The sequence below is a fragment of the Pleurodeles waltl genome, chromosome 1_2, assembly GCF_031143425.1.
Source record: "Pleurodeles waltl isolate 20211129_DDA chromosome 1_2, aPleWal1.hap1.20221129, whole genome shotgun sequence".
Lineage (NCBI taxonomy): Eukaryota > Metazoa > Chordata > Amphibia > Caudata > Salamandridae > Pleurodeles > Pleurodeles waltl.
Genome location: NC_090437.1, coordinates 620,868,951 through 620,881,263, shown reverse-complemented (window position 1 = coordinate 620,881,263; position 12,313 = coordinate 620,868,951).

Genomic DNA, 12,313 nt, shown 5'->3' with positions numbered 1-12,313 from the left:
TAGCATTGTGAATGACGTATAGCTATAGGGATACAATGAGTTTGCTAATCTAAATAGACAGTGCATGAATATTTTGTAAATGGTTCTAATGAGAGTGGGGTATGGACTGCTAAATTAAGTTGTGTTAAGAGTATGTATTTATATGAAATATAAACTGAAAAATATTGAAATACATTTTGTATATGAGAATTTGCAAAACAAAATTCTCACTGATATTCTGATAAACCTGGGATAACCTTATCATCACAAATAATTGTCACTGGTGTGAATCTTGAGAATGATTTACAAAAGCTTTCAGGAATATGGGAAGCAGTAGTACAGGAGCACTCCTTTGCATATTTGTACATGTTTTTGTGAACTTGTCCGGAAACATCCACTCCCTAACATTAAATGTGCAAAAAAGCACAGTCGAATCTATTTCTATGAACTGAATATAAATAACTGACCTGAATATTCCTGTTTAATTCTGAATTAAAATGTTTTTGTGGCTTATATAAAAGTACATCAAAGACTACCCCTGTAGTACTTCTGTCTTTACTCTGTTAATCATTAATGCTTTGGTGAGCTGTGACATTACATACGGCAATTTTAACTCAACAGTAACATGTTAAAGACACATCAAGCATGCACAAACCATCTCCAATTAGTGCAAGCAAAAGTCTGATGTTGGTTGCACTCTCTAATCTCTAAATTTGTAGGGAATACCCTAGTTAAACCCCCACCCCCAAAAAAGACCAAGAAGACCATCTTTTTCCCCTCTCTTTTTTTCTTGCTGTGTCTCTTGCACACACATGTATGCACACTTGCATAAACACATGCGCTCACACTTCTCCAGGGCAGTCCATTCCCTATGTCCTGACCAAAAACCTACCTAGTGGGCTTCAGAGAGAAGTGTTGCGTCAAGGCAATGCAAAACGGGCTCTGACCACCTTTTTTACATCTCCAAGGTTTAAGTGGTTAGAGGGAGGACATCTTTCGTCTCTGATCAACATAAATGCCAGTGTTGGATTGGCCTTCTGAGCAGCCTGCTAGATGGACCAGCTTGAAGGGGCCGGTGTGGGGACCTTTTTTGGTTCAATAAAATGTGATAGTATCAAAATACCAGCCCACGCACTGGCCCTTTCAAGTTGCTCCCTCTGGCACTGACGGACTGTAGAATGTGAAACACTAAAATTGCATCAGCTACTGATTGCCAAGCCAAACAGAGGTTACCTAAACATAACACCACATTTTCAGGATAATTACAAACTATGGCATGAAAAACGCTTAAAAGTGTGGTTAAAAATATAACATGCTTTTTTCCTAGTCCAATTAAGCATTACATTATTCTATTTTATGGCAATTGTGGGATCTGGCACTATAATTCCGCAGGAGAACTCAAAGATTGGATACATTCCTCCTTTTTAAATACAAAACACATGGAATTGTTTAATTTAGCTCAAGCAAAAAAACAGAGCAATAAAATCACACAGTATCCCAAAATTCTCATATTTTGCGCATTTAGTAAGGCTAGACATCTCTGGTTGGTATGATACCTCCTTAAAGCCATTAGTAAATCCGCATTTCATTTTCACCGACCTTGGTAGGGGGGCACTTGCTTTCCAAGTTTGCATACACAGAGCTGAAAATGAAAGCAAAACCACAGATGGCTACCACTCTTTTCTTCAGCAACAACCATTTGATTTGTATTTTTCAACTCAGAAGCCACCAGGCCAATCCAAAAGTGCTTCCCTCCTGTCAAACATTCTGCATGCACATTCAACTTCCTAATTTAGCACATTACAAATTGTCAGTTTCAAAAGGAGGAGGTTTGAATAGCACAACAAAAGGTATCCCCATAACATTAAGGTGCTTTTTTAAGAACAAGATACTCATACAATAATCCAGAACGGTCTAGTTGACAAAATCTGGCCGAGCTTGCTAAACTCTAGCTTTTTTTCTCCTAATGCATCCTCTCATATTTTTAGGTCGTTCTGGACTTCAATTGAGGCCACCAATTGTAAGTACTGCTGTTTGCTGTACTTGCTCTGCACCCTCAAATCAAAATAAGGATACCAACTTAAGTGCTGGCCTCCAGTTTCAAATCCCTTCACAGTTACAGAGCTTTGTAAAGTTTTTACTTTTCATTGTCGCTTTTTTAATGTACATATACCTTATTAATCTACTGAATATATTTAACCTGCTAGACAGTCACGGGCCCCTCGAGTAGGTGTGGTGGATCCCAGGGTTAAGATCTAGGTTGCTGATCTAGGCTGCTGGTTAGGGTGTTGGATTGCTGCAATGCTCTGCAGAAAATGATTCTCTATAGCACGTGCACAGGATCCAATTCGGCATCAAACACTGTAAGAAGCTTGAAACCCCACAGCCACTATCTTACTGAGTAGATAGCGAAACATATAATGCAAAAGACATGCACTAAAGGCTCCTAACCCTCTGTGAAATTTAGAGGACATCGTGTGTGATCACTCACGTCGATGGGGGACATTGTTCCATGGCCACTGCCTTTCATTTTTGTATTCTCATTTGAAGAACGTTGATACCAGCCCGACAGGGTGAAACGGACAGGGACATAAGTTATGTGTTAGAGTTAAACTTTCACGAGGCTTGGGACACTTCTTTGAAAAACCGCCACTCAAAAAGGGGTGAGGTACCCCGCCTCCCCCCAAAAGTTGGAATGGAAGACGATACCTCATCAGCGTGAGTGTGGGTAACCAATGAGGGTGAGAATAGTAGAACTGCATATGTGCTTCCCTGTGTGAGTGCGACACTGGTGTTCGGAGAGCCGAGGCTTTGACTTTTATTATTTCACCCCGCTGAAGCCGGCGTTATTGTAATTAAATGACAAAAAAAGGCACGCAGCCATCCTGTGGGCAGATTTATTTGGGACCTGCGAGGGTGGGATTTCCAGACCCACAAACCGAAACTGAGGCACTTGGATTTACAGTGAGTTCGTCGCGCTCCTCTTGTATTTGAACTCACGTATCAGTTTGTCTGCCCACTCATGTACAAGTAGTGTCAAAGACTGATCAACACAGATAGGAGGTCCTTCTGAGAGGGGAGATATTGCGCATTCCTTGAGAGAAAACAGGTTCCGTTATGTTTCCAGAAATGGTGCTTGGATGGCAAAAACAAATAGATCCCAAAGGAACAGACCACTCTCAGGTCTAAGTGACAAAATTAAACCGTCTAGTACCCCTGTGTTTTTAGCACAAAACATAACCTACCATAGTCAGAAAGCAGCCACTGAAACACAGAAAACAAAACCGCTCTGCAGGAATAGTCCGAACTGTCGGCAAGTCCCAACACTAGGGATTCTTCCACTTATTCGCCTGTAAAGTAAGCGGTTCTCTTTCACCTCCTGGCAGATCGCTCATATCGAAAGATATAGCACAGTTCATTGTCTGTGAAAATGCCGACTCGAAAAGACACACCTAGGCACGTTTTCGTTGCGTGCCAGCTGTGACCTGCAAATACGCAGAAAGACTCCAAACTAGCTCCAGCCATTTATCGTCGACATTGAGCGGGGTTTCAGCAACCAGTCCCTTCATTAAGATGCCGAGGCCATCTCTCGTCTGATGCCCAGTTGGGCACAAGTTGCATCGCAACAGTCTAACTTTGCCAACCTCCAAACAAAACGCGTTCAAAAAAATACAGAGAAAGAAATGCAAAAAGGGGAAGAAAATGACCAAAGTGGAAAAGGAAGATAAAAGCAGGCTGGATTATGCAATCAGCCATCTGCACAGCTGAAGGCTCCTTGAAGGAAAAAAAAATGGGAAAAAGGGCCCCCTGTTCTTGAATCAATTACTTCCCTTTCACAGACTCACTGTATAGAACTAAATTCAAAATGGCTCTCAGAGAGTTCATGCCAATGGAGAGGCCTGTTTTCTATGGAGCATTTTCGTCTTTCCTTTTTTTTGGTCACTCACAAGGATGTAAGTATTTATCAATCCTGTCCCTCTGCCAGCATATACTGGAGCGAGTCAAAGAGAGCGAGCATTGAACGGAGGCATTTGTGCTGCTAATAAATAGAGCAGGCCCCATCCATTGTTATTTAATTCTGGCTGAAATCTAAACACCAAACACCAAATGCTCCCCTAAATTGCTCTGGTACCCATTAGTTTGATGTGTTTATTAGGCAGATCCGTGTCCTTTCAAGTTTATTAACAGCAGATTAGAGAAACTGCAAACATGTCCAGAGTTGTTTTTTCGTTTATTTTAAAGTGTGGGCATCATTCGTTAACGTTTTCATGCTTTGACAGCAAGTCAAAACAAAAATAAAATAGCACCTCGTCAAATTACTTCCGCGATGAGAGGCATAGTCGGCGAATTGATTAGGTCTGTGCAGCTCACTTCTCTGCATCCACAAATCAGGTTGTGTGTGCTTGTGTTAGCAAATAAACCTGTCTCTAAACTTGGGCCTACATTAAGAAAAATCTGTTGCTTTGTATATTACTACAGATATGCAGTAGAAAGTAAATAAATGCATCCCTGACTGGCCGAGGTCCATTTGTCGCTGTTGCCACTGACTGGCCTAAAGTCATCCACACAAGAGAAGCCCCTGACGTAATATATACTATTCTAGATGGCGTTACCATAATTTCACTTTGTTTTCCTAATTTAGAGCCCCAGTACGAGTTCCCCCTTATCTCCGTGGTGCCGGAATGGGGAATAACATGTGGGCCAATTCTGTGTATTTCCCCCCTTCCGAAGTAAGTAAAGGCTCCAAATCTGCAAACATTTACCACCTGTTATAAGCCGGTGATAAATGTTTCAAGGTCTTTTTTTTTGTTGCCCCAGGGGTGACCAGCAGGGTGAAGAAGGACTAAGGCCCATATCTATACTTTTTTAGCGCCGCATTTGCGCCGCTTTCTGACGCAAAAGTGTCACAAACTTACAAAATACAATTGTATTCTATAAGATTGCGCTGCTTTTGCGTAAAAAAATGGCTCAAGTGCGGTGCTAAAAAAGTATAAGTATGGGCCTAAGTTCCTAATTCTACAGGTGAGCCTACGAGTGCATGTGCTAGTGCATGCAGCTCGCTTGCAGGACTCTGTTGTGTTCAGGAAAGGGCTTGGAGCCCACCTCTCGCTTACCATTTGTTGGCCTGTGTGGTACTATTCTTTACAGCCTCGTAATTCGTCACTGCAAGGCAAGTATCATATCCATTCCTCTGTGTGGAGCAGGGACTAAGCACTAATTGATTCAACTTAATCAGTTCTGGTCTGCAGCTCCCTACGCAATGGAGGTACTATTTTGTTCTTTTCAACTTTTACAGCCCTGCAAGCAGAAGGTTTATGACTGGTTAAAGCGTGCCCAGCAGGAGAAACAAAAATGCAAAGTTTTATTTTTTATAGCTAACTTTTTTTTATTTTGCCAAGTTGTCTTTTCTTACTTTCCACTAATGTTCTCTTTTGTTTTTGCTTGTGGCCGCGCTCCTCAAAAGATGAGGATTATCTTGTTTGAAATATTACAAAGCAATATTGTTTCTTTATTTTAAACTTAATTTCTGAAATGATGCTTGAACACATAATCGTGCAGTCCACCCCACTCCAATCTGCCCCACTACAATCATGCCAATCCACCCCACCTCACCTCACTCCACACCAATCCACCTCACTCCAATCCCAACCACTTACCCCAATTTAATCCACTCCAACCCACCCTGCTCCAATCCTCTCAACCCACCCCAGTCTAATCTGCCCCACTCCAATTCACTCCACTCCAATTCAAAACAATCTGTGCCACTCCAAAACAATCTGCTCCATGCCAATCCAAAACAATTTTCCCCATTCCAATCTGCCCTACTCCAATCTAAAACAATGTAGTCCACTTCAATCCAAAGCAACATGCCCCAATCCAATCTTAAGAAATCTGCCCCAATACAGTCCAAAACAATCTGCCCCACTCCAATCTTCCCCAATCCAAAACGATCTGCCCCATTACAATCTGCTGCACTCCAATCAAAAACAATATGCCTTACTCCAATCCAAAACAATATGCCCCACTCCTGTCCAAAACAATCTGCCCTCATTCAATACAAAACAAGCTGCCCCACTCCAATCTACCCCATTCCTAAACAATCTGCCCCACTGCAATCTGCTGCACTTCAAAACAAAACTATCTGCCCAATCCAGTCCACCTCACTCCAATCTGGCCCACTTTAATCTAAAACAATCTGTCCCATTCCAATCCACTCCACTCCCAACTGCTCCACTCCAATTTAAAACAATCTGTCCCACTCCAATCTCCCCCACTTCAATCCAAAACAATCTTCCCCACTCCAATCCCCCCCACTCCAGTCTGTCCCACTCTAATCCAAAACAATCTGTCCCACTCCAATCTGGCCTGGTCCAATCTTCCCCACGCCAATCCAAAACAATCCGTCCCACCCAATTTGCCCCACTCCAGTCCAAACAAATCTGCCCACACGAATCTGCCCCACTTCAAGCCAAAACAACCTGCCCTACTCCAATCCATTTTAATCTGCCCTACTCCAATCGCCCCACTCTATTCTGTCCCACTTTAATCCAAAACAACATGCCCCACTCCAACCTGCTCTTCTTCAACCTCCCCCACTCAACCCTCCCCCACTCCACCCTGCCCCACTCCAATCCCAAATAACCTACTCCAATCCAAAACAACCTGCCTCTCTCCAATATAATCCACGTCAACCCAGTCCAATCCACCCCTCTCCATCCCAATTCACCCCACTCCAATCCACCACAATCCACCCCACCTCAATCCAATCCACCACACCAATCCAATCCACCCCACACCAATTCAATCCACCCAAATCCAGCCTAGTCCAATCTGCCCCTCTCCAATCTAATGCACTCATCTGCAATCCAATACACCTCACTCCAATCCAATCTCCCCACCCAACTCCAATCTAACCCAGCCCACTCCAATCAATCTAATCCATACCACCCCATTCAAATCAAGTCCACCACTACCCAATCCACCTCACTCTAATCCAATCCACACACAACAGTCCAAACAGTTCACATTAATCCACCCTACTCCAGTCCATTCCCCCTCCTGAATCCACTTTAATTTCCCCCACTTCAATCCGGTCCACCCCTCTCCAATCAATCCACCAAACACCAATCCAATCCACTCCACACGATCCAATCCACCGTACTCCAATCCAATCTACCCCTACTCTAATCCATTCCAACCCACTCCAATCCAGTCCACCATACTCTAGTCCAATCCACCACAATCCATTCCACCACTCAACCCAGTCTGCCTCACCCCAATCTAATTCGCTGACTCAATCCAATCTACCCAATTCGATCCAAATCACCTCGCGCCAATCCACTCCACTCCAATCCACCCCACCCCACCCCAATCTGATCCGACCCACCCCAATCCGATCCAAACCAATCAAGTTCACCCAACTCAAGTCCATCCCACTTCAATTCACCCCAGTCCAATCCACCTCACCTAACCTCAATGCAATCCACCCCAGTCCAACCCACCCCAAATCGATCCCACCCTACCCACCCCACTCCAATCCAGTCCACCTCCTCCAGTCTACCCCACCCCATTTCAGTCAACTCGACCCTTCTCCACCCCACTACAATCCACACACTTCAATCCAATCCACTCTTTTCCAATCTGCCCCATTCCACCCCAATCAAATCCAACCACCCCAATTTATTTCTCAGCCCTCCAATCCAATCCATCCAGCCTCACCCACTCAAGTCCACCTCACCCACTCCAATCCACCCCATTCAATCCAGTCCGCCTCATCCCAATCCAATCTACCCCACCCCACCCTAATTCACCCACACAATCCAATCTATCCCACTTAATCCAAATCACCTCACTGCAATCCACTCCACTCTAATCCACCCCACCCCAATTTGATCCGACCCACCCCAATCTGATCCACCCCAATCAAGTCCACCCCACTCATGTCCACCCTACTTCAATCCACTCCACTCAATCCACCTCACCTCAATGCAATCCACCTCAGTCCAACCCACTCCAATCCACCCTATTCCAATCCAGCACACACCCTCCAGTCTACCCCACCCCATTTCAATCCACTCCACCCCACTCCAATCCAATCCACTCTTCTCCAATCCACTGACTACCCAAATCAAATCCACCCACCCCTATTAATTCCTCTGCACTCCAATCCAATCCATCCAGCCTACACCACTCCAGTCCCATCCTAGTTCAGTCCATCCCACTTCAATTAAATCCATCCACCCCACCACACTCCAATCCACCCCATCCCACCCCACTTCAAGCCACCCATCTCAATGCAATCCACCCCACACCAATCCACCACTCTGCAATCCACCTCAATCCAATCAACACCGCTCCAGTCAACACACCCCTCTCCAATCCAATCCAATCCACCCCACCGCACCCCATTTCAGTCCACCCCACTCAAGTCCAATCCACCCCACTCCAGTCCACCCCACCTCACTCCAATCCATCCCACTCACTCCAATCCATCACACTATTCACTGGTCCACCCACTCTGTCCCAATCCAATCCACCAACCCCATGCCAGCTCAGTCCACCCCTCTCCAATCTATCCAGCCCATCCTACTTCCATTATTCCAGCCCACCCCAATCCAATCCACCCTGCCCCACTCCACTCCAATCCAATCCAGTCCATCCAACTTCAATCCAGTCCACCACACTGCAATCCAGTTAATCCAATCCACCCCACTCCAGTCCAATCCAATCCACCCCACCCCACTCCAATGTACCCAACTCCAGCCCACACCAATCCACCCCAGTCCACTCAATCCACCCCACTCTACCCCAATCTAATCCAGCCCACTCTACTCCTATCCAATCCACCCCACTACCTCAACCACTCCACCCTATTCCACTCCACTCACCTCTACAACACTCTCTGGCACTGAACCACTGAACTCTACTGCCCTCTATTCACCTCTACGACACTCTACTCCTCCTGCTCCACTGTATGACATTCCAACAAACCACCTCTATGACACACTGCTCCCCCGCTCCACTCTGACACTCCACGCCCCTAACTTTTAGCCATGCTGAACAGCAGCCACACTGGTGTACAACATGGCAAAATACATTACCAAAGCCAATAGATCTAATATAGTCGAGACCTATTGGTTTTGCCAATGCTTGTTTTCTTCAGCTGGGAGAGCCTCTTCTGCGGGCAGGGGCCTGATAGAGCGGCTTCACACAGTCTCTGCAACTCTAAAGGGATGTCTGGCCCAATGTGTCCATGCTCAGAATTTTCTGTTCTGGAGTTTGCAGAAAGATGTAGTTGTGAGGTTGCTATCCACCTCAGGGATACCGCCCATGGCAGGTCATAATGGGGCCGTTTGTCGAAATAACATGGAGATGTTGCACAAGCTAACATGGGAATTCTCATAATTGAAAAACTCTTCACAAACGTAGAAAAGGTCCCACCTTTCAGTTTATAGAAACACGCAAATCCTTGATAATATTATTGGCATTAGTACTCATGCTAGCAATATTAGTATTAACTTGAGAGAGCGTAGCTTATATAATCTACATTAACATGATACATTTATGAAATAGAGTGCAATAATGCTGAATAGAAAACTGTATTACTAGGTTTTGCTTAAACGTGCACTTGAAATGTGACCATGGGGAGTGGCCGCCAATGTATACGTGGACTAATGGAAATGACTAATGTTTATGAATTATTGTAGTTTAATAGTTTTGTACTAATTATTAATGATTATGTTATTAGAATTTTGCTAAATAAATCTTGTAGGCCTTAGTTAGCATGAGTCGAAGCCTAACTGCCTGGCTCTCATATTAAAAGTGTTTTTTCTAATGTGCAAGTGTGCTGACTCGCAAAAGGACATGACCTCTTGTTTTCTTCAAACTAGAAGCCGAATGTAACTATAGTAGATCCGTTCTCATGAATTTCATATTGCTGGTAGAAAATGTAATAGTTAAAATGCAACAGTATAGATTAGTATAATGTACAAGGTCGTTCAAACCGGTACAGACAATGGAGCTACTGACCGAAGATGTGCAAAGAATCACAGAAGGATGAAATCATACCGGATGTGCTACCTCTGAAGACGTCAATCATATGGACCAATAAACTGTCTGAGAACTAGTGTGGGGTGAAAGATTAATGACATAATACATTTTTTAATTGGCTAAAGATAGTGGGGTGCAATAATTGTCCAATCAAGTTTTAGGGGAATGTACAATGAAAAGGGGATAAAAACCCCTGTCACCAGGAAGTGAATTAGAGAATTAGGGAGCAGGAGACCAGGAGAGGTTAGTTAGGCAGATACTGATGCGACTTGAGATGATCCAGAGACTTTGTCACTTTGCCTAATGACTTTGCTGATTATACTTAGAACCATCCTTGTCCTTAGTCTACCCCTTTACACTTTGCCTCCTCATGAGGGAAGTGCCCCTTTACCCGGAGCTGAGATACTGATGGTGATTCAACCGATGTCCTGAAGACGAAGACTGAACCTGAGTGCTGACCCAAACCTTGGAGGGTAACTATGACAATGAACTTGTGATTTGTCTGTTTGCTTTTCCTTTCTAGGTACCAACTGCTTGCTTTGACAGAGACCATAGCTAGATGTTTTCCAAATTGGTGTTCTAAATTGTTTTCCATGAAGCCCAACATGCCAATGCTAATCAGTGGCTAGGACAGGGGTTCACTATACCGACGCAAATAGACAAATGACTGAATCTATGCTTTGTTGAACTGATGCGTTAATGACACTCTGCTAAAGTTGATCTATGTTCACGCCGTGTTATGTTGTGATGTTTGTGATTCTTGCCTTAATGAAATCTTATCAGAGTTGCCATATTGTGACTATGCTATTTTGTTTCTTGATTTTGAGATTAACACACCTGCTCTTAGAATTATAATCAATAAGGAATAAACCTCATAAAATTCTACTAAACTGGTGTGGTTATTCATGACTGCAAGGTCATGGTGGTGTCTTGAATTGATTAAATGACTTTGACTAAGGTGAAATGCATTGTGGTACTAAATATTGATGACATTATTGATGTACTGATTGATATATTGATTAGCTATCTCGTCCTAAGGTGTCTCTCAACTGGGTCAAAAGATTCATTGGCCTAAAACGAGTCCTGATGTGTAATAAATTATCATAGAGGGACGCGTTAACAAACTCATAGTAATAATATTATTTAGATTTGTTGTTAGCATCATCATTTTAAGGTATGTTACTCAGAGTGGTTCAGGTGACTACAAATAGTTCCACCACGCAATAAATGCAGTTGGATCACAGACCACTTCCTTCACAGCTTCAACCACAAATATACATCCTGATCTCTGGTCTGTGATGTTCAGCGCATACACAATACAGGGGGCATTATATTAGAAGTCAGGGGGCAGCACTTGCGGTGGAAGAACAATGTATGTAGGTGATGGCTGTGACGAAACAAAGCCAGGGGCAGAAACCTTGAAACACCAAGAGATTATGGGGGTCATTCCGACCCTGGCGGTCCAAGACCGTCAGGGCCGGGGACCACGGAAGCACCACCAACAGGCTGGCGGTGCTTCCAAGCCCATTCTGACCGCGGCGGTAAAGCCGCGGTCAGAAAAGGGGATCCGGCGGTTTCCCGCCGGATTTCCCCTGCATGGGCTGAAACTCCATGGCGGCGCCATGGAGATTCCGACCCCCTTCCTGCCATCCTGTTTCTGGCGGTTTTTACCGCCAGGAACAGGATGGCGGGAACGGGTGTCGTGGGGCCCCTGGGGGCCCCATAAAGATTTTCACTGTCTGCTTAGCAGACAGTGAAAATCGCGACGGGTGCAACTGCACCCGTCGCACCCCTGCAACTCCGCCGGCTCCATTCGGAGCCGGCTTCCTTGTTGCAGGGCCTTTCCCGCTGGGCCGGCGGGCGCTCTTTTGGTGGTCGCCCGCCAGCCCAGCGAGAAAGCCAGAATGGCCCTCTATGTGTGTGACCCAAATTCAGCTGTGTCATGAAGTCATACAACATGATGTTCAACGACTGCTAGACAGTTCCCTGTTACCTACTCAACCTCATTTTCGTCTTCACGTCCCGATTGACCCTCTACAGTCTTTACTAAAACAAAAACCCTTCTGAAATTCTGTTGGCTCAATTCAAAATGGTTTCATAGGAGGGATCATCTCACTCATAGTGGTGTTTTTTTAAAATCTCTGGATCTTCTTGGACTTGTTTAGCGGCCTCTTCTTTCTTATGCAAGGGGCATGTTTTGCAGTCTTTACTTGGTCTACATTAATTAAACCTCCTGCTGGGAATGGGAACTCCCTTTGTTGTGGGGTTTGATTGAGGTCTGAGT